This window comes from Equus przewalskii, chromosome 6, assembly GCF_037783145.1.
Source record: "Equus przewalskii isolate Varuska chromosome 6, EquPr2, whole genome shotgun sequence".
Lineage (NCBI taxonomy): Eukaryota > Metazoa > Chordata > Mammalia > Perissodactyla > Equidae > Equus > Equus przewalskii.
Window position 1 is genome coordinate 50495768 of NC_091836.1, and position 22333 is coordinate 50518100.

At 40.8% G+C, this 22333-nt stretch overlaps 1 long non-coding RNA gene across 1 annotated transcript; it reads left to right on the forward strand.

The window, feature by feature from the left end:
* The first annotated feature begins 2370 nt into the window (after positions 1-2370).
* On the forward strand, positions 2371-22246 carry LOC139083922 (uncharacterized). Its single transcript, XR_011541070.1, has 3 exons — positions 2371-2467; positions 20696-20755; positions 21344-22246. It is a non-coding gene; the product is annotated as an uncharacterized lncRNA (long non-coding RNA).
* Positions 22247-22333: the final 87 nt, after the last annotated feature.

The following is a 22333-nucleotide window of genomic DNA, read 5'->3' on the forward strand; positions in this document are numbered from 1 at the left end:
ATCAGCATAGTTACATATATGACTGTACAGAAGAGTCTAGACACTAATACACGTATATATAGCAATTTAGTGTTTAAGAAAGGTGGAATTTCAATTCAGTAGGTCAAGGATATTTTATCAATAAGTACTACTGCAACAATTGACTTTCATGTGGAGAAAAAAAAAATGGATCCCCTACCCCACACCACAGGCCAAAAACATTGGATTATGATTAAAGATTTAAATGTCTTTAGAAGTAGATTTAAGAAGAAAATATCAAATCTGCCTCTAACCTAGATTTAAAGAGACATTTTAAGGCAAGGTGGGAAATCCAGGAATTTTTTAAAAATCAGACTTCTTTGGCTACATAAACATTTAATATTTCATACAGCAACAGACGAAACATTAACATAGCAATATAGTTTTCAACTTAATGTATGCATAAAAGATTTGATGACATCCATAAACAATGTTGGAGACTTTCATGTTGGTAGTGGTCCAGGCCAGCCCAGCTTTGGTGAGGCCAGGACAAAGGGGAGGATATGAGTGTTGAAGGAGAAGTCAAAGGGCATGCTTGGTCCAGGCTGCTGAGGGGCCCGCATAAAGAGTCCTGGTGTATGCCACTCACTTCCACCAGGGACCGCAGGGCCTTCCCGCACTGCTAGGTCCCACAGTCTGTTATAGATGTCATTTCCCGCAAAGATTTGAGTTAGGAAATGCTGTAAGGATGCGTGTGCAGTATCTTTTCACCAGCAAACCCTGCAAACAACCTTTATGACTTTTCTTCAGAAGGAAAACAATTTCCACCATTGGAGTGGTGTTAACTCAGCACACATGTCCTCAGGTCCTCACAGATTTGGCAATTCTGGCTATCTGTGAGCACTGGGTGAATGTTTGTTCAAGAGGGCCTCTATTTTATATGCAAAAGAATGTTTCATCTGGGCATTTGGTTTTGTATTTGGTACATCATTTATTTTTGACACATTACATTCAGATACAAGGATACTTTCTAAGGTGTCTTTGATGTGCATATTTCTGTATATAAATATAATTGTATGTAGACATTCTTCTAAAGAAAAACAAGAATACTTATCTATCTCTTTATCCAAACTTCCTGCACTTGTACATCCCCATAGAGCTTCAAAATGGGCCTCCAGGAGAAAAGGATGGAGATTTTATTACACGACTTCTGGCATAATTGAATTTACCATTCATGGGATGTTTGGACTAAGTGTATTTTTTCATACAATACACAGAATGATGTATAAATTTAATATCAGCAATAGAACCCCAAGCACTTTGTCTTTCTATTTACAGGCAAGTATTTCTGATAGGGTCTCTTCCAGAGGAACTATCAGCCAAACTGAATGTGAACTTCTTTTACCCCAGATGTCTGTCCTGAGAGGCTCTGTTAATTAAAACTAATAATAACCACTCGTTTCCTTTTTTTATTGTGGTAAAATATACATAACTTAAAATTAGCCATTTTAAGTGTGCCGTTCTGTGGCATGTGCACTCACATTGTTGTGCCACCATCACCACCCTCCAGCTCCAGGACTTTTTCACCTTCCCAAACTGGAACTGCACCCATTCAGCTCTAGTTACCCATTTCTCTCTGCTGTGAGTCCCAGGGAATCTGTATTAATCTCACTTCTCTAGGTTCCTCACATAAGCAGAGCACACAGTGTTAATCCTTTTGTGTCTGGCTCATTTCATTCAGCGTCATGTCTTCGAAGTTCATATTGTAACGTGTCAGAATTTCCTACCTTTTTTAGCCTGAATAATACTCCATTGTATGTATATACCACATTGATTTGTCAATAGACACCTGTTATTGAACACAAATACAGGTTCGTTACTCGATGCGAAAGAAGGCCCAATCACTAAATTGACAGGCTTGTGGCAAGGAAAGAGGTTTATTATCAAAAGGCAGCCAGACCAGGAGACGGGAGTTAAAACTCAAATCCACTTCCTCAAAGTGAAAAAGGTAAGGGTTTTTATTTGGGGTTTTGGATAGGGGAGGGGGAGCATATGCTGGGATTTTAGGTAAGGGAGGGGGAGCATGTGGTCTTGATGATTGGTGCCTTCCCACCAGTTTCCATTTTGCCTTCAAGACTGAATCTCTTTTTGCTTGACTGTCTGGATTTTTCTGGTTGGTTTGAATCCTCAGCCTGCATTTGTCCTTGTGAGGGTGAATCTCTCTTCTTGGCTATTTGAACTTCCTGGGAAAAACAGCTCACTCATGTACTAAAGAGGGGCAGAAAGATTTGGTTAGTTTTAAATAATAGTTGATTCTACTGAGTATGCACAGCTACAGATAGCAAAGCTTGTCTCAATTTTTTTTTTTCTTCTATCCCAGGGAAGATTTTAGCTCCTTCATTCTTGGTTTCAATCCCCACTAGGTTATGATCATTCCTCAATCTTGGGGAATGGGGTTGAAGACTGCTCTAGCTACTTCCTGCTGTGAAAGGGCAAAGATCAGAGTCAGGTATGAAACTGTTCCACCTTTATTTTTAAATATTTTTGGGTACTAAGTTGGGGAGAGTGAGGTATGCTTTACATGACTAGAATTTTAGTACTCTGATGGTTTTGAAACAACACAAGTCCACATTTTATAATTACATAGACAACCACACATATTAGCAAAATAGGAAGCTAAAATTTTAATATCCCCTCCATAATGGACCTCAATCTTTGGGAAATCCAGGAGAAGAGGCCTGTAAACCAATCAAGTTTGGGGCCTGGGACCTCAGGTGAAATCTGAAGTAGCCAAGCAACCTGTTGTCTGATAGTCCAAGTAAGGTCAGGACCTGAAAGTCACTCATTACTTGTTAGGAGACTGTGTTCTGCACAGTAACTTGTGGTCTGTCGGGTTCATTTGTCCATTCAGAGAAGTCAGTGTCTAGAGTATGAAGTCAGCCAAGGTTTAGGCGATCCTGGTTGTGATGTTTCTCTACAGTATGGTTCCTGTTCCCTGTGGCATTTCTCACATGGTCCTATCCAGTGGAGATGAAGTTGAGGATTTCAATAGGACCCAGTCTCCATGACAAAGATGGTGCAGAGGAACATGTGACTGTGTGTTGTTACTTAATTTTAATTCCATCTGGGTCTTTTGGATCATCTCTAGAACATAGGAAGTGTCTCCCAAAGTTAGGCTTATACTGTGTAAGCTAGTGACCAGGTATTTAATAAGTATTTCTAGAGGAACAAGAAGAAAAGCAAGGTTAATAGTTGGAGCAAATTATAAACAAATTCCTAAGCCCAGAGGGTGGCCAGTCCCCTCTAGAAATCTAGAAAGAAGATTTCTAGGTAGAGTGGCGTCAGCAGCATAGCAGAGTGAGTTTTCCCGGGACTCTCTCCTCTCCAACATACAACAGAAAGGGGCAACCATACTCCAATGGAAGATATCCTAACAGCACAAAAAACCTTGGAGAGACATGCAGCCACATGACAGAGGGTGGAGAGGCTGGAGCTCCCCTCAGAGGAGCTGGAATTGGGGAAGAGAGAACTGTGCTCCCTCCCCAAAAGACTGTGGTTGCTGCCATAGGAGGATCCGTGAGGGAAGGAGCACGGGAGGGGTCACAGATCCTCTGGATCACCCAGTACTCCCACAGCCCTTATAGCCTAGAGAGAAGCCCTCTAATGGAGTGAAAGCTTTGCACGGGGTGACCTCATCAAGCTAATACCCCAGGAGACCAGATAGCAAGAGCTGATTGAGAAATCCCAGATTGCACATGGGAGAAAGTGCCCCTCCCCTGACTCGACCTGTCCTATCTTGGCTGAAGGTGGATGGCTCAGAATATGTGGCTCTCAACCCCGCCTCCCCGGTGGCAATAGGCTGTAACTGCAACTGAATAATATCAAAATGAAAAACACCCGACCTTCCATCAGACACTACATCAAATCTCCAGACCAGAGAGAAAACAAGCACCCGGAACTCAGTCCTGAGGACACAGAAAGATGTAAGCTAAACGATGATGAATTCAAATTGGCTATCATCAAAAACTCTTAAGGAAATGAGGATAGAGGGAAATTACCTCAACATAATAAAGGCATATATGACAAACCCACATGAAGTCACGAAAGAATTCTCACTGGTGAGAAACTCTTTCAATGTAAGGAATGTGGGAAAGCCTTCAGTTGTCTCTGTTCAGTTCAAGGACATGAAAGACCTCACGTGGAGAGAAGCTATCAATATAACGAGTGTGGGAAATCCCTTCATTGTCCTTATTTACTTTGAAGTCGTGAACAAACTCACGCCAGAGAGAAAACCTATGAATGTGGAAATATTGGCACTAATACCTCAATTTTTAATTAACATGTAAGAATTTACAGTGAAGAGAAGCCTTATGTCTGTAGAGAATGTGGGAAAGGCTTCCTAAATCCTCAGGACTTAGCTCACACACCAGAATTCACACTGGGGAGATACCATATGAATGTGTGCAGTGTGGGAAGGGCTTCACTCCTTCCTCAAGCCTTAATGAACATATACGAATACACAGTGGAGAGAAGCCATGTTGATGGTAGGAATGTTACCAGACACAAAAACAGGCTTGTTTACCCACATGCAGGAGGGCCAGTTACCCAAAACATCAGGCTTGTGGCAAGGAAAGTGGCTTATTATAGAAAGGCAGTCAGACGAGGAGACAAGAGTTAAAACTCAAATCCACCTACCTGAAGGTAAAAAGGTAGGGTTTTTATCTGAGGTTTTACGTAGGGGAGGGGGAGCACATGACCTTGCTGGTTGGTGCCTTCCCACCAGCCTGTGTTTGGCCTTGAAGACTGAATCTCTTTCCCTTGACTGTCTGAACTTTTCTGGTTAGTTTTCATCTTCAGCCTGCATTTGGCCTTGTGAAGCTGAATTGTGTCTGAACTGTAACTTCCTGGGAAAAGCAGCTCACTCATATACTAGGGAGGCACAGAGAGACCTGGCTAGTTTTAAACAACAGTTGATTATGCTGAGTATGCACAGCTGCAGTTAGCAAAGCTCATCTCAGTTTTCTTCTAGCCCAGGGAAGACTTTTCAACTCCTTTGTTTTCAAGTGCAGGAATGTGGGAAAGCCTGGAGCTTATATTTGTCCTTTCTTAGTCATTTAGGAACTCATGCTATAGAGATAATTTATGAGTTAAAGCAAAAAACTTTTCTAATTCTACAAGATTTCATGTGCACATGCAAACTAACACAGGATTGAAACCTAAGACTGTATGGCATGCCCTGAATTTTGCATCTCCAGAATTCATATGTTAAAGCCCTAACCCACAATACCTCAGAATGAATTCACATTTAGACATAAGGTTGTTAAAGAGGTGATTGACTTAAAATTAGCTCTTTCATGTGGGGCTTTAAGTCATTATCATCGGTATCCTAAGAAGTGAAAGAGATACCAGGGATGCACGCACGTAGAGAGAGAACCATGTGAAGACCCCAGAAGATGGCCATCTGCAAGCCAAGGAAAGAGGCCTGGAACAGACGCTTCAATTAAACCCTCCACTGAAACCCAACCCTGTTGGCACCTTCATTTTGGACTTCTGGCCTCCAGAATTGTAGGAAAATAAATTACTTCTGTTTAAGGCATCCAGTCTGTGGTATTTTTTATGGCAATCGTACAAAACTAATGCAGTAAAGCATGTGAGGAAGACTTTTTATAGTCTTCTATGCTCCATAGTCAATCTGTAGCCACACTGGAGAGAAACCCTGTGAGTGTACAGAATGTGGGAAAGCCTTCATTCAGTCTTCAGCCCTTTCTAAACATGTAAGAGTTGATACTGGAGAGAAAGTCTGTCATTGGAAGTCATGTGTAAAAGCCTTTAAGTGTTCACCAGCCCTTGATAGTCACATCCACATCACCTGGTGAAAGATCCCATGAAAATAAAAGGAAAAAAGAAAGAAAAGAATGATTCTTTTACTATGAAGATAAAGTTATGACTTTATAGAACATGTAGGACCTTAGATTGGACTCACTGTAAGGCATGTAGAAGAACTTTCAGTAATATTCCATACCTTATAGAAAGTGTAAAGACTGGCACTGGAGAGAAGCCTTTTGCTTGTAAGCCCTGTGGGAAAGCTTTCATTCATTCCACGAGTCTTCTTTTACACATCTATAATTGCTGTAAAAGCCCTGGGAACATAAAGAATGTGCTACAACCCTTCAATATTTCATGTCATGTTCAAATGAAATTTCACATTGGAAAAAGACCCCATGTCTGTATGCAGCACAGTCAACATCTGCTTACTGCTCATGCCTTAATATCCACATGAGAATTCACACTGTGTAAAAATCCTGTGACTGTAAAGGGCACAGGAAGACTTTCACTTGCTCCTCCCATCTTACCATTTGGGAACTCACAGTTGTGAGATGGTGTGAAAATTTAAGGAGTGTGGGAAAGCCATCCAAATATCCTCACAAACTAGCATAGAAGTCACACTGAAGCCATACCATGTGGGAAATGTGGAAAACCCTTCACTGTCTGTTCATTTTTTACTGAAGAGGGGAGATATTGTAGTGGAGAAAAACCCTAATAATATAAGATATGGAAAGTTGGAATTCTGCTAATACTTTAATATCCACTTGTATTATCACAGTGGAGAAAAACTTGATGAATGTCAGAAATGCTTGAAATTCATTTTTTCCTTATATTATCCCTTATCCTTTAATAAACATGGTGTGATTGACACTCTAAACATGGGGTGACTCACCGGAGAAATTGTGAATGCAGGGAATATGGGAGATGTTTACCTTAATCCTGAAATCTTATAGGATGCTGAGAGAAACATTGCTTTCTGGATGGTTCTATAGATCTATTTTGAACATAGTGATTCTGTCCTAACCATTTTTGGGCCCAATCTGTCTTTCCCCTGATAGGCATGCCAAGACAGTCTAGTTGCTATACTTTCCAGATTGAAAACTGGCCAAAAGTGGGCCAACAGGATTCACAATCCTGTTTTAGCCACCTGAATTCTCTGGTTGGATTGACATGGTCTTACATTGTGAAGAGAGTGCTTGACTGAATTCACTGCTCATGGAGTGTATCTACAGTGGCTCACACTGGTCAAGGTAGGGACATAATACATCTCTACAAGTTTTCTAAGAAAAGTGGTTCTCCTTCTCTAACACCTTATCCATTCAGATAAAAGGTCAGTGTGCAAGCAGAAGGTTAGTGGATAAAAGGCGAGGTCATACACCTGGATTTCATGGTCTTGAGGGAGAGCAGCAACCCCAGCACCTGAGGACAGAATAGTTTTGAATTCAGGCAATGTAGCCAGTTGGTCAAAAAAAAAAAAAACAAAAAAAACAAAACAAAACAATCCAGCACCACAGTCTAGAAAAACAACTATATTGTCTGCATGAGTCAAGCCACAGCTGAAGATGGAAATATGACTGGCTGTTGAGTTTGTCATTCCTTCCATGTGGAATAAAAAAAGAAAAACTTAAAATGACTGGTCTTGATAATTTACTGGGCTTGATGCCATCACTGTCAGTTCCTGATTGTGGTCCTTGACTAGAGACTCAGAGACCAGCACATCCTTATTTAAGCTTGTATGATACAAATTCATATACTTATGATGCTCCAGCAGCCTTGTCTACATCATGAATAGGCCACCAAGGATGCAGCTGCTTGATGACACTTTGCATGGGGCTTAAGCAAACCTATATGTAATGCTAGTCTACGTCAGTCTTAAAAATAAACTCTGAGAAGGAATGACCTGTGCCTTTTTTGTGTTATCTGTTTGTGGAGGAGAGTGGGTTGTGGAGCGATTACCTATGGGTATGAGTGTTGCTGTTTAGCCTGTTTCACAGACTTTAGTTATTAGGAACAACACCAAATATAGGAGATTAGTCTTTATTCCCTTGTGTGGGTTGTAAGAGATAATGGAATGGCTGTAGATGACATCCTAATTGTCTGAAATAAGACCTACCAGTCGTCCTGGGAACTTATTTCACAGTTGACTGACTCTGACATCTTCGGGGGGTCATGGGTGAGGCTAATGCTACAGGTTGGCCTCATCCTGCTGGCTGGACTCCTAGTGATAGTAATATAATAAATGCTAATGGGATAAACCGAGCAGACTTGGTCCCAGTCTGTTGGTCAGTGTCTAACAGAGTGGCATATTCATGTGAAAAATCACCAGAGGCAATGAAGGATTGTTGAAAAATACTCCTCCACGGATCATTGCTCCTACTCACCTTCTTGAGCTTGCCAAGAATGCAAGGCCCTGCCCATTCTTTATCCAGACCATATCTCAGGGTTATGTTTGCAGTGAGCACCCGTGAAGGAAGAGATCCTCTCTCCTATTGGGACAAAGAGGGTGATGTCAGCCTCATGGCAGAGTGAGTTTTCCCAATAATCTCTCCCCTCCAACATACAACGAAAAGGACATTCATACTCCAACAGAGGACATCTAAATACAACACAAAAAACATCAGAGAGACCCACACAGCCATATGACAGAGGGCAGAGACTGGAGCTCCCCTCAGAGGAGGTGGAATGGAGTAAGAAAAAACTTTGCTATCCCCACAAAAGACTGTGATCCAGGACCGTGGGAGGCCCCTGAGAGGGAGGGAATGTGGGAGGGGACTTTCGTTCGTGGGAGCTTCAAGGACCCCCCCCCCCAAGGGCTCTTACAGCCTAGAGGGAAGCCCTCTACTGGGGCGAAAGCTTTCATGGAGGGTGACTTTATCAAGCGAATACCCCAGGAGAGCAGATAGAGCAGGCAGAGAAAATCCCGAGAGCACGCAGGAGAAAGCACCCCTCCCCTCACCTGCTTAGCATGGCTCCAGCCCCTGGGATCTTGGCTGAAGACAGAGGGCTCATACTACATGGCTCTTAACCCCCCACCCCAGTGGCGATAGGTGGTGACTGCGATCAAATAACACCAGGATGCAAAAAACAGAGCCACTCCCTCCAGCTATGGGGACAAAGAGGAGGATTGCTTACTAACTTCCTATAAAAGAATGGGTTTCCCAAAACTCATCATCATGCCTCTCCTGTAGCACAACCCAGTGTATGTGCAGACATCCATGTGGGCCCTTTGTGTCACTCTCGAGAGACTTGGGGACAAAGAGAACAAATGCAACATGCTGATGCTAATACTGCTGCTGCCCCATGAGTAAGCATCTCATATCTGACTCCAAAGTCTCAGGTCTTCTGCCAGCATCTATGAAATAGTAACAGGCTAACTTATTAGTTTGCAAGTAGGGTGTAATCACTTCTGGGCTTCACAGTTTTGGCAATGAGAATGGCATGCTAACAGAGATTGCTTTGTGACAAAGAACAAGGTTCCCCAGGCTTGGTTTGGAGATGTTAAGACTCCTTGGAATGCAGTAATGAAATCCCTTCTTCAAGGGACCAGCCCAGTGGCATAGTGGTTTAGTTCACGTGCTCTGCTTTAGCAGCCCAAGGTTTGCAGGTTTGGATCCCAGGCGCAGACCTAGCACCACTCATCAAACCACACTGTGGTGGTGTCCCACATAAAATAGAGTAAGATTGACACAGATGTTAGCTCAGTGACAATCTTCCTCAAGCAAAAAGAGGAAGATTGGCAACAGATGTTAGCTCAGGATGAATCTTCCTCTCACACACACAAATCCCTTCTTCAAGAAGTTTTCCTGAGTTGTAGGCAAGTAGAAAGGAATAAGCACCCCCTTACTGTCTTACCTATTTATGAAGCTGAGTGGCAAGATGGGGAAAAGCCACCCAAATGGTGCCTTGGTGGTTCTCTCTCCTCTGGGCAGGTGTAGGAGGGGATGGTATAATTATGGGTCAGGAAGACCTGCTGTTCCAGCTGAAGGACAGTATGGCTGTGGCTGCTGAGTCAGTAGGTCAAAGATTAAACAAATGATGTCAGTAATTAGGACTTTCTATTTGATTTTGTAATATGAGTGAAAAAACAGAATTTTCCTTGGTTAAGCTGTGAGTGAGAAGCCACTTGGAATGTGAATTCAAAACAGGCTACAAGAGAGTGGAATGATATATTCAAAATTCTGAGAGGTGAAATCTTTCAGCCAAGAATAACCATGAAAATATCCTTCAGATATGATGGAGAAATAAAAGCTTTCCCAGGCAGGGGGCTGGCCCCATGGCCAAGTGGTTAAGTTCACACACTCCGCTTTGGCGGCCCAGGATTTTGCCAGTTCGGATGCTGGGCATGGACATGGCACCACTCACCAAGCCATGCTGAGGCAGCATCCCACATGCCACTAGAAGCACCCACAACTAAAAATATACAACTATGTACTGGGGGGATTTGGGGAGAAAAAGGAAAAATAAAATCTTAAAAAAAAACGCTTTCCCAGGTAAACAAAAGCTAAGGGAGTTCATCACAAGACACCACCTACAATAAATGCTCATAAAGGCTCTAATACCTGAAAAAAAAAAAAAAAAGTAGGAAAGGTGCTACAAAGCCCTGAGCAAGGAGATAAATAGATGGGCAAAATCAGAAAATTGCAGCTATTAGAACAGGTTAGTAAACACTTAATAATAACATTAAAGGTAAAGGGAAGGAAAACACCAAAATAATCTCATCATTTTAACCACAAACTGACAATATAAGATGGAATAAAATAAGACCATAATAACTTAAAAGGGGAAGAGGAACGGGAGGATGGAATTGGCTTAGACTAAAGAAATACATGGCTATCAGAAAATGGACTATCTCATCTACACGATATTTTATACAAACCTAATGGTAATCACTAAATGAATAATTAAACAAACAAATGATAAATAAGGAGAAAACTAAGAAAACCATGATAGAACCTACCTAACTGAATTGATAGTCCAAAATACATGGGACAAGAAACAGGAAATGCAGAAGAATCTGAAAACAAGTTATAAGATGGTAGCATTAAGCCCTCATATATCAATAATCACTCTAAATGTAAATGGATTGAATTCTCCAATCAAAAGACACAGAGTGGTGAGACGGATTAAAAAACAAGACCCCAAAATATGCTGCCTCCAGGAAACACATCTCAGCTCCAAAGACAAACATAGGCTTAGAGTGAAGGGATGGAAGACGATACTCCAAGCTAATAGCTTATATCAGACATATCATACTTATATCAGACAAAACAGACTTCACAATAAAACAGCTAAAGAGAGACAAAGAGGAGCAGTATATAATAATAAAAGGGACACTCCACCAAGAAGACATACTACATAAATATTGATGCAGCCAACACAGGAGCATCAAAGTACACACAGCAACTATTAACAAACCTAAAAGGAAATATTAACAACAACACAATAATAGTAGAGGACCTCAATACCCCAATTACATCAACTGATAGATCATCCAAAAAAAAGTCAGAAAGGAAATATTGGAATTAAATGACAAACTAGACCAGATGGACTTTACATATATAGAACACTCCATCCAAAAACAGCAGAATACACATTCTTCTCAAGTGTATGTGGAACATTCTCAAGGATAGGGCATATGTTGGGAAACAAGGCAAGCCTCAATACATTTAAGAAGACTGAAATCACATCAAGCATCTTTTCTTACCATAATGCTATGAAACTAGAAAATCAACTACAAGAAAAAAGCTGGGAAAGGGACAAAGATGTGGAGACTGAACAACCAATGGCTCATTGAAGAAATTAAAGGAGAAACAAGAAAACATCTGGAGACAAATGAACATGAAAACACACCATACCAACTCTTATGGGATGCAGCAAAAGTGGTCCTAAGAGGGAAATTCATAGCAATACAGGCCCATCTTAACAAACAGGAAAAATCTTAAATAAGCAATCTTAATCTACACCTAACAGACTGAGAAAAAGAACAAACAAAGCCCAAGTTAGCAGAAAGAGGGAAATAAGAAAAATTAGAGCAGAAGTAAATTAATTTAAAACAAAAAAGATGGTAGAAAGGATCAGTGAAACAAACAGCTGGTTCTTTGAGAAGATAAAATTGACAAACTCTTAGCCAGACTCACTAAGAAAAAAAGAGAGAAGCCTCAAATAAATAAAATCAGAAACAAAAGAGGAGAAATTACAACGGATACCACAGAAATACAAAAGATTGTAAGAGAATACCATGAAAAACTATATGCCAACAAACTGGACTCTTACAACCTCCCACAACTGAATCAAAAAGAAATAGAGAATCTGAATAGACCAACCACAAGAGATTGAAACAGTAATCAAAAACCTCCCCAAAAATAAAAGTCCAGGACTAGACAGCTTACCTGGAGAATTCTACCAAACATTCAAAGAAGATTTATTACCCCTATCCTTCTCAAACTATTCCAAAATATTGAGGAAGATGGAACACTTCCTAACACATTCTATGAGGCCAACATCACCCTGATACCACAGCCAGAGAAGGACAACACAAAGAAGGAAAATTACTTGCCAATATCACTTATGAACATAGATGTAAAAATTCTCAACAAAATACTGGCAAAAAACATACTGAAATACATTAAAAAGATCATACAACATGATCAATTGGGATCTATATCAGGGATACGGGATGGGTCAACATCCACAAAGCAATCAATGTGATACAGCACGTTAACAAAATAAGGAATAAAAAACATATGATGATTACAGTATATGCAGAGAAAGCATTTGATAAATCCAACATAGATTTATGATTTAAAAATCTTTCAACAAAGTGGGTATAGAAGAAAAGTACCTCAACATAATAAAGGCCATATATGACAAACCCACAGCCAACATCATACTCAATGGGGAAAAACTGAAAGCCATCCCTCTGAGAACAGGAACAAGACAAGGGGTCCACTCTCACCACTCTTATTCAACATACTACTGGAGGTTTTGGCCAGAGTGATTAGGCAAGAAAAAGAAATAAAAGTAATCCAAATAGAAAATGAAGAAATGAAACTCACTGTTTGCAGATGACATGGTTTTATATATAGAAAATCCTAAAGAATCCATTGGAAAACTATTAGAAATAATCAACAACTACAGCAAAGTTGAAGGCTACAAAGTCAACTTACAAAAATCAGTAGCATTCCTATACTCTAATAACTAACAGAACAAGAACTCAGGAACACAATCCCATTTAAATTGCAACAAAAAGAATAAAATATCTAGGAATAAATTTAACCAAGGAGATGAAAGACCTATACAATGAAAACTATAAGACATTACTGAAAGAAATCGATCATGACTTAAGAAAATGGAAAGGCATTCCATGCATATGGATTGGAAGAATAAATATAGTTAAAATGTCCAGACTACCTAAACAATCTACAGATTCAATGCAATCCCAATCAGAATCCCAATGACGTTCTTCACAGTAATAGAACAAAGAATCCTAAAATTCATATGGGGCAACAAAAGACCCCGAATAGCTAAAGCAATCCTGAGAAAAAAGAACAAAGCTGGAGGGATCATAATCCCTGACTTCAAAATACTACAAAGCCATTGTAATCAAAACAGCATGGCACTAGGACAAAAACAGGCACAAAGAACAATAGAAAAGAACTGAAAACCTGTAAATAAAACCACACATCTGTGGACAGCTAATCTTTGACAAAGGAGCTAAGAAGATACAATGGAGAAAGGAAAGTCTCTTCAATAAATGGTGTTGGGAAAACTGGACCCCCACACGTAAAAGAATGAAAGTAGACCATTATCTCTCATCATACACAAAAATAAACTCAAGGGGCCGGCCCCATGGCCGAGTGGTTAAGTTCGCGTGCTCTGCTGCAGGCGGCCCAGTGTTTTGTTGGTTTGAATCCTGGGCGCGGACATGACACTGCTCATCAAACCACACTGAGGCAGCGTCCCACATGCCACAACTAGAAGGACGCACAACGAAGAATATACAACTATGTACCTGGGGGCTTTGGGGAGAAAAAGGAAAAAGAAATAAAAATCCAAAAAAAACACACAAAAAACCTCAAAATGAATCAAAGACTTGAAGGTAAGACCTGAAATCATAAAACTTCTAGAAGAAAATATAGGCAGTAGACTCTTTGACATCGGACTTAAAAGGATCTTTTTGAATACCATGTGTACTTGGACAAGGGAAACAGAAGAAAAAATAAACAAGTGGTACTTCATCAGACTAAGGAGTTTCTGCAAGACAAAGGAAACCAGGATCAAAATGAAAAGACAACTCCTCAACTGGGAGAAAATATCTGCAAATCATATATCTGACAAGAGGTTAATCTCCATACTATTTAAAGAACTCACTCAACTGAACAACAAAATGACAAATGACCTGATCAAAAAGTGGGCAGGTGATATGAGCAGACATTTTTCCAAAGAAGATATACAGATGGCCAACAGGCACATGAAAAAATGTTCAACATCACTAACCATCAGGGAAATGCAAATCAAAACTACACTTAGAAAACACCTTGCATCTGTTAAATTGGCTATAATTAGCAAGACATGGGGCTAGCCCCATGGTTAAGTGGTTAAGTTTGCGTGCTCCGCTTTGGCAGCCCACAGTTTCCCCAGTTTGGATCCTGGGCACGGACACAGCACCGCTTATCAAGCCATGCTGAGGTGGCATCCCACATGCCACAACTAGAAAGACCCACAACTAAAATATACAACTATTACTGGGGGGATTTGGGGAGAAAAAGCAAAAAAAAAAAAAAAAAAAAAGGAAGATTGGCCACAGTTGTTAGGTCAGGTGCCAATCTTTAAAACAAAAATGTAAACTGACTTCAAAAATGGAAACAAGAATAAGAAGAATATATACTAAGTACAAAAAGAACTAGTAAGAAACATGAAACTTTGGTAACAGCATTGTAATACTGTATTATTTGGGTGTGTCATGTAAGATAAGTCAAATAAGAAATAAACTAATCATATTAGGAAACAAGACTTAGAAAAACACACATTTAAAATCTGAGGAGTTAAGAGAAAAAACCAAAATATTAATTTTGCATTCGTAATATGAATACAAATGTGATTTAATTTTTTTCGAGGAAGATTAGCCCTGAGCAAACATCTGCCCCCAATCCTCCTCTTTTTGCTGAGGAAGACCAACCCTGAGCTAACATCTGTGCCCATCTTCCTCTATTTTATGTGGGACAACTGCCATAGGTGGGATGCATGTCACAGCATGGCTTAACAAGTGGCGCATAGGTCCCCACCCAGGATCCAGGCCAGCGAACTCCAGGCTGCCCAAGTGGAACGTGTGGACTTAACCACTGCACCACTGAAACAGCCCTAAACTTATGATTTAAAAAATTGTTTTCTAGTTCTGGAAGGGCCTTGAAGCAATGATATTTAAGTAGAATTTAGCACAGGGAGAAACTGATGTTGATTTCTAAAAAGACTCAGGCTCTTTGGGAGAAATGTCTGACTCCAGATGTGGAGCAGGAATGTACAAAATGAACCTGCAACACCTTGTTGAGTCAGAAAATAAAGAACTCAGACCTCAGTGGGGTTGTGTCCAATGGAAGGAGCTTAAAGGTGCTCCCCCTAGATTAACTTGAACTTTCAAAAAGAATGATAATATAGTGATTGTAGTACCTTGAGACAGAATCCATGAGGATATAATAATCACAAGGTAGAAAAAAGATAAAAAAAAGGAGAAAAAACTGCTAAAGAATGAATGAACCAGATAATCACCATTTGTTAATACTATAATACATGATCCAGGAAAGTATCAAAATGTCAGGAAATGAGATAGTACTGTAGCACCAAGCCTTCCCCCTCTGCGTACTAATTACTCTGCCTAAACTATAGTAAATTCAATTCCAATTGCTGCTACTAACAAAAAGCAGCTTACGTGTTCTTTTTTTCTAAACACTCCAATATTTTGAAGTTCTGGGAGACTGACAGGGCTCTGGGTGGAGGTGAGATGAGGTGGAGGTGCTTTTCTGTGGTGGTAAATTTTGTATTTATGGGTATTCATTCACTCATGCATTTAATGATCTCAGGTTCTCCTACGAATGCTTCTTATCTTCCTACTTGAATATAATGAACCAAATGTAAATAACTGACACCCACAACCGGCACAGATTCACTCAGAGCTCGCCCAAACTGCTGGAATGCCCAGGCCGGGGAGGGACTAAGACGCTTGTCCTTCTGGAGATGGGGCAACAAAGGCTGCTTAGGAGGCATTTTGAAAAGGGGAGCACAGTGGATGGAAAGGCCCCGCAGACACTCCCTGACTGCACATCCCGATCCACCTTCTCCCTGGGACAGAGGCTCTGGACAGTTCCATTCCTTGCCGCTTCAGAGAGAGCCTGCGGGTCAAGCGGGGAGAGCAGGCCAGAGCAAGTGCAGTAGCAGAAGGAGGTCCCAAGTTGGGAGGGGTTAGAATAGACGCCACTGTGGGAGGTGTGGAGCCTGGTCCTGCAGGAAGAGGAGCGGTAGCTCAGGAACTGCCTGGTGTCCACGCAGATCATGTGTGGCTGTCCTTTGACCCCACCCATCCTCCTGGTCCTGCTAGGTTCGCCCTAGCCTGGGACCTCCAGACGGAGAAAGACCAGCCAAGAGAAGTGAGCCAGCTGGGGGCCTGCACGTCTGTTTCGGGTCTCTGGGTGATGAGGGGAGGGGCAGATGGAGTAGGGAGGAAATGGGAACAGTGCTCTTCTTAAGCCAGAACAAAACTCCAAGTACCCACAGGCAGAACTCGGCAGATGGGCAAGGACAAGTCCAAGGAGGAAGGCAGAGCCAGGACCAAGGGCAGGACCAGGCGGGGGTTCCTGATGTGAAAGTGTTGGCAAGGGCTCCTCCCCCCAGCAGAGGTAAGGACACTTTTATTTCCCCCCCTTTATGGATAAGTAAACAGAAACAGACCGATCAAGTACATGCCCATGTTTACCAAGTGAATTTTAAAAATGAGGCCACTGGAACTAAATCCTAGGTCACTTGGCACCTTGCAGCGTCCTCCAGAGGATGCTTCTATATAAATATCAATCTAGGGGCAAAGGAGGGGAAAATAAAAGAAGTTTAAAGTGCTTTGGTGCTGATTGCTATTACTCCATTTAGACCCCCAAAGGCGGGGCATTTTACATTAAAAAAAAAAAAACCTTTAACAAAAACACAAATACTGCATCATTTCACTTATAGAAGTCCCTGCAATAATCAAATTAATAGAGAGAAAGTAGAATGGTGGTTACCAGGGCCTGTAAGGAGAGAACAGGGATGTATTGTTTATTGGATGTATAGACTTTCACATTTGAAAGTTGAAAAAGTCCTGCAGAGGTACTGCACAACAAAGTGCGTATACTTAACACGACTGAACTGTACACTTAAAACAGTTCAGATGGTGTATCTTTTGTGTTCTTTACCCCAATTTAAAGTAAAAGCCTTACTGTGAATTTTAAAATATATCTAGGAATTAAACACCTGCCAGGATATGATAGGATTTTTTTTTTTTTTTTTTTGAGGAAGATTAGCCCTGAGCTAACATCTGCTGCCAATCCTCCTCTTTTTGCTGAGGAAAGCTGGCCCTGAGCTAACATCCATGCCCACCTTCCTCTACTTTATATGTGGGACGCCTGCCACAGCATGGCTTGCCAAGTGGTGCCATGTCCTGGGATCCAAACTGGCAAACCCCGGGCCGCCGAAGTGGAACGTGTGCACTTAACCGCTATGCCACTGGGCCAGCCCCTGGATATGATAGGATTTATATGTGAATGGGGTATACACACAGAATTGCCATAGGAGCCAGCAGTTTCACTACTGGGCATCTACCCAAAGGAATTGAAAGCAGGGACTTGAATACAGATTTGTACACCCATGTTCATTGCAGCATTAGTCACAGTAGCCCCGAAGTGGAAACAACCCAGGTATCCATTGACCTATGAATGTGGTAAATACGTATAATGGAGTATTACTAAGCTTTAAAAAGGGAGGAAATTCTGACATATGCTGTAACATGGATGAGCTTTGAAGACACAATGCCGAATGAAATAAGCCAGACGCAAAAAGACAAATATGATGTGCTCTGCTTATATGAGGAACCTCGAGAACTGAGATTAATAGAGATTCCCTGGGGTTGAGAGGAGGGGGAAATGGGCAGTTAGAATTTAATGGGTATAGTTCCAGTTTGGGAAGATGAAAAAGTTCTGAAGCTGGATGGTGGTGATGGTCACACAACAATGTGAGTGCACATGTCACTGAATAGTACACTTAAAATGGCCAATTTTAGCTTATGAATATTTTATCACAAGAAAAAAGTGAACAGGGGATTATTATTTTTAATTAACGGAGCTTCTCAAAGGCCATATATGACAAACCCACAGCCAGCATCATACTTAATGGTGAAAAACTGAAAGCCATTCCTCTGAGAACAGGAACAAGACAAGAGTGCTCACTCTCATCACTCTTACTCAACATAGTACTGGCAGTTTTGGAAAGAGCAATTAGGCAAGAAAAAGAAATAAGAGGGATTCACATTAGAAAAGAAGAAGTAAAACTCTGACTCTTTGCAGATTATATGATTTCATATATATAGAAAACCCTAAAGAATCTACCAGAAAAATATTAGAAATCATCAACAACTACAGCAAAGTCGCAGGGTACAAAATCAACTTATAAAAATCAGCTGCATTTCTAGACACGGATAATGAACTACTAGAAAGAGAAGACAAGAATAAAATCCCATTTAGAATCACAATGAAAAGAATAAAATATCCAGGAATAAATTTAACCAAGGAGGTGAAAGACATGTATACTGAAAACTATAAGACAGTATTGAAAAATCGAAGATGACATAAAGAAATGGAAAGAGATTCCCTGCTCATGGACTGGAAGAATAAACATAGTTAAAATGTCCACATTACCTAAAGCAATCTACAGATTCAATGCAATCCCAATCAGAACCCCAATCACATTCTTTACAAAAAGAGAACAAAGAACCCTAAAATTTATATCAAACAACAAAAGAATCCGAATAGCCAAAGCATCCTGACAAAAACAAAGAACAAAGGTGGGAGTATCATAATCCCTGATGTTAAAATATACTACAAAACACTAGTAACCAGAACAGCATGGTGCTGACAGCAAAACAGATACACAGATCAAGGGAACAGAATTGAAAGCCCAGAAATAAACCAACACATCTATGGACAGCTGATTTTTGACAAAGGAGCCAAGAACATACAATGGAGAAAGGAAAGCCTCTTCAATAAATGGCGTTGGGAAAACTGGACAGCCACGTGCAAAAGAATGAAGGTAGACATTATCTTCCACCATTCACAAAAATTTACTCAAAATGGATTAAAGACTTGAATGTAAGACGTGAAATCATAAAATTCCTACAAGAAAATATAGGCAGTACTCTCTGACATCAGTCTTAGCAGTACCTTTTCAAATCTCATGTCTCCTCAGACAAGGGAAACAAAAGAAAAAATAAACAAATGGGACTACAAAAGATTAAAAAGCTTCTGCCAGGCAAAAACCATGAAGAAAATGAAAAGACAACCCACCAACTGGGAGAAAATATTTGCAAATCATGTATCCAACAAGGGGTTAATTTCCAAACTACATAAAGAATTCATACAACTCAACAACAACAAAACAACCTGATCAAAAAATGGGCAGAGGACAAGAACAAATGCTTTTCCAAAGAGGATATACAGATGGACAAGAGGCACTTGAAAAGATGTTCGACATCACTATTAGGGAAGTGCAAATCAAAACTACAATGATAAAACAGCTTATATCCAACAGAATGGCTATGATTAACAAGACAAGAAATAACAAATGTTGGAGAGGATGTGGAGAAAAGACAACCCTCATCCACTGCTGGTCTGGATGCAAACTGACGCAGCCACTATGGAAAACAGTATGGAGATTTCTCAAAAAATTAAAAATAGAAATACTATATGATCCATCTATCCCACTAACTAGTATTTACCCAAAGAACATGAAATCAACAATTCAAAGAGATTTATACATCCCTATGTTCACTGCAGCATTATTCAGCATAGCCAAGACTTGGAAGTAACCCAAGTGTCCATCAAGGATGAATGGATAAAGATATAAGATATCATATATATATAATGAACTACTACTCAGCTACAAAAAAGACAAAAATTGTGCTATTTGCAACAACGTGGGTGGGCCTTGAGAATATTACGCTAAGCATAATACGCCAGACAAAGACAAACACTGTATGATTTCACTCATATGTGTAAGATAAACACATGTGTAAGGAGAACACATTGGTGGTTACCAGAGAAGAAATGGGTGGGCTGAGGGCTAAAGGGGCACATATGTATGGTGACAGATAAAGAACAGACAATTGGCGGTGAACATGATACAGTCTATACAGGAACTGATATATAATAATGTACTCCTGAAATTTACACAATGTTATAAACCAATATGACTTCAATAAAATAATTTTTTTTTTAAAGATTTTATTTTTTTCCTTTTTCTCCCCAAAGCCCCTCGGTACATAGTTGTATATTCTTCGTTGTGGGTCCTTCTAGTTGTGGCATGTGGGACGCTGCCTCAGCGTGGTTTGATGAGCAGTGCCATGTCCGCGCCCGGGATTCGAACCAACGAAACACTGGGCCGCCTGCAGCGGAGCGCGCGAACTTAACCACCCGGCCACAGGGCCAGCCCCCAATAAAATAATTTTTAAAAATATTTATACATCAGACTATGTGTTGTAGAGGCTGTTCAAATTTTCCTAGATTTCAGATTTATCAAAAGACGAATGTGGAAACAAGTACGCCTAGTCCAAACACCCCGTGCCTGGTCCATTCAATTATGCTGGAACTAGTGCAATTTAGTCTCCATCCTTTTCTCCTAGAGGCCCGTTTTGAAGCTCTACGGAGATATACAGTCACAGGAAGTTCAGATGAAGAGATAGGTGAGTATTCTTGCTTTTTTTTTTTAGTAGAAAGATGCTGTCTAAACACGATTATATTTATATACAGAAATATGCACATCATAGACATCTAAGAAAGTATCTTTCTACCTGAATACAATGTGTCAAAAATAAATGGACCCACAAAGACAAAACCAAATTCCCAGATAAAGTATTCCTTTGCATATATATGTGAACACAGGCCCTCTTGAACCAACATTCCCCCAGCGCTCCCCAGAATTGCCAGATTGGTGAGGATGGGAGGATGTGGGGGTTGAGTCATCGTCACTCCAACAATGTAAATTCTTTTCTGAAGACAAGTCACAAAGGTTACTAAGAAGGCTTTTGAAAAGGGAAGCTCAGTGGATGAAAAGACTCTGTGCACGTGCCCTCACAGCATCTCCCAGCTCAAATCTTTGTGGGAAATGAACACATGAACAGGCTGCGGGACCTGGCTGTGCTGGGCGGCCCCAGGGCTCCAGGGGAGGCCAGCAGTGCACGCCAGGACTCTGTAAGTGGGTCCCTCAGTGCCCTGGACCAAACACACGCTTTGACTCCCCCTTCAACCCCCACATTCTCCCCTTCCTGCAGGCGTCACCAAAGCCGGGCTGGACTGGACCACCACCACCATGAAAGTCTCCAAGATACGGGGAACAGGCGGGAGAAAAGCCCCAATGAACAAGGGACCACACTTCCGCTTCCTGCCTGGGGTCAGAAAGGGCGGAGCTCTGAGGCTCAGGCTGTCAGTCAAGATGGACCGCTTCAGAGTGAGAAATTCTACGAACAACCGCATGGTTGAAGATTGGCTGAGGTTGACTCATTGCAGGGCTGGAGGCAGAAACAGCTCTCGACAATGTTGAGTCTAGAACCAGAGCTCTAGGCAGGGCTACGGGTGGAGGGCAGGGCCCTCAACCAGGGTGGTTGGACCTGGGAGTATTCATCAGTTTTTCTACCTGCTTTCCCCTCGCCTTCCTAGAGCCCTTAGAAAGGTTCTCCCATGATATGCCAGCCAACCCATGAAATGGTCTATTTCCTCCGTTCAATCAATCCCATCCTTAAAGTCTTTATTTCCCTTCTCTTTTTATGAATGTTGGACACCATGCTAAACTCTACTGATTCCTTTGCATTTTTAATGTAACATTTTCTATAAACTTTTAGTTTTTCTCTTTTTCAAATAACTGTTTTCACTTTTCTGATTTTACCATATGGTCCAAGGCCTCCATACTAGGGAATGAAATAGCACCCAGACCAGAAATTCTTCACTTAGGATGGGTTCTAAAGTTTCTCTGGTAACCATGTTTGCCGTGGACTTCAGTGGGTGGCCAGAGCAGTTAATAAAGATCTAAATCCTGATTTACTAAAACATTTTATCAAGAATTGTTTATGGACATTATCATATGTATTTTATGAATCTATTGAATTGATAACTATTTTGCTAGGTTAATGTTTAATCTGTTGTGGTACAAAATATTAAATGTCTACGTAACCAAAGGAGTCTGTTTTTTAAAAATAATTTCTGGATTTTCTCTCTTGCTCTCTCTTGGAACCCTATATTATATGCAGATTTCATCATTTTCTTCT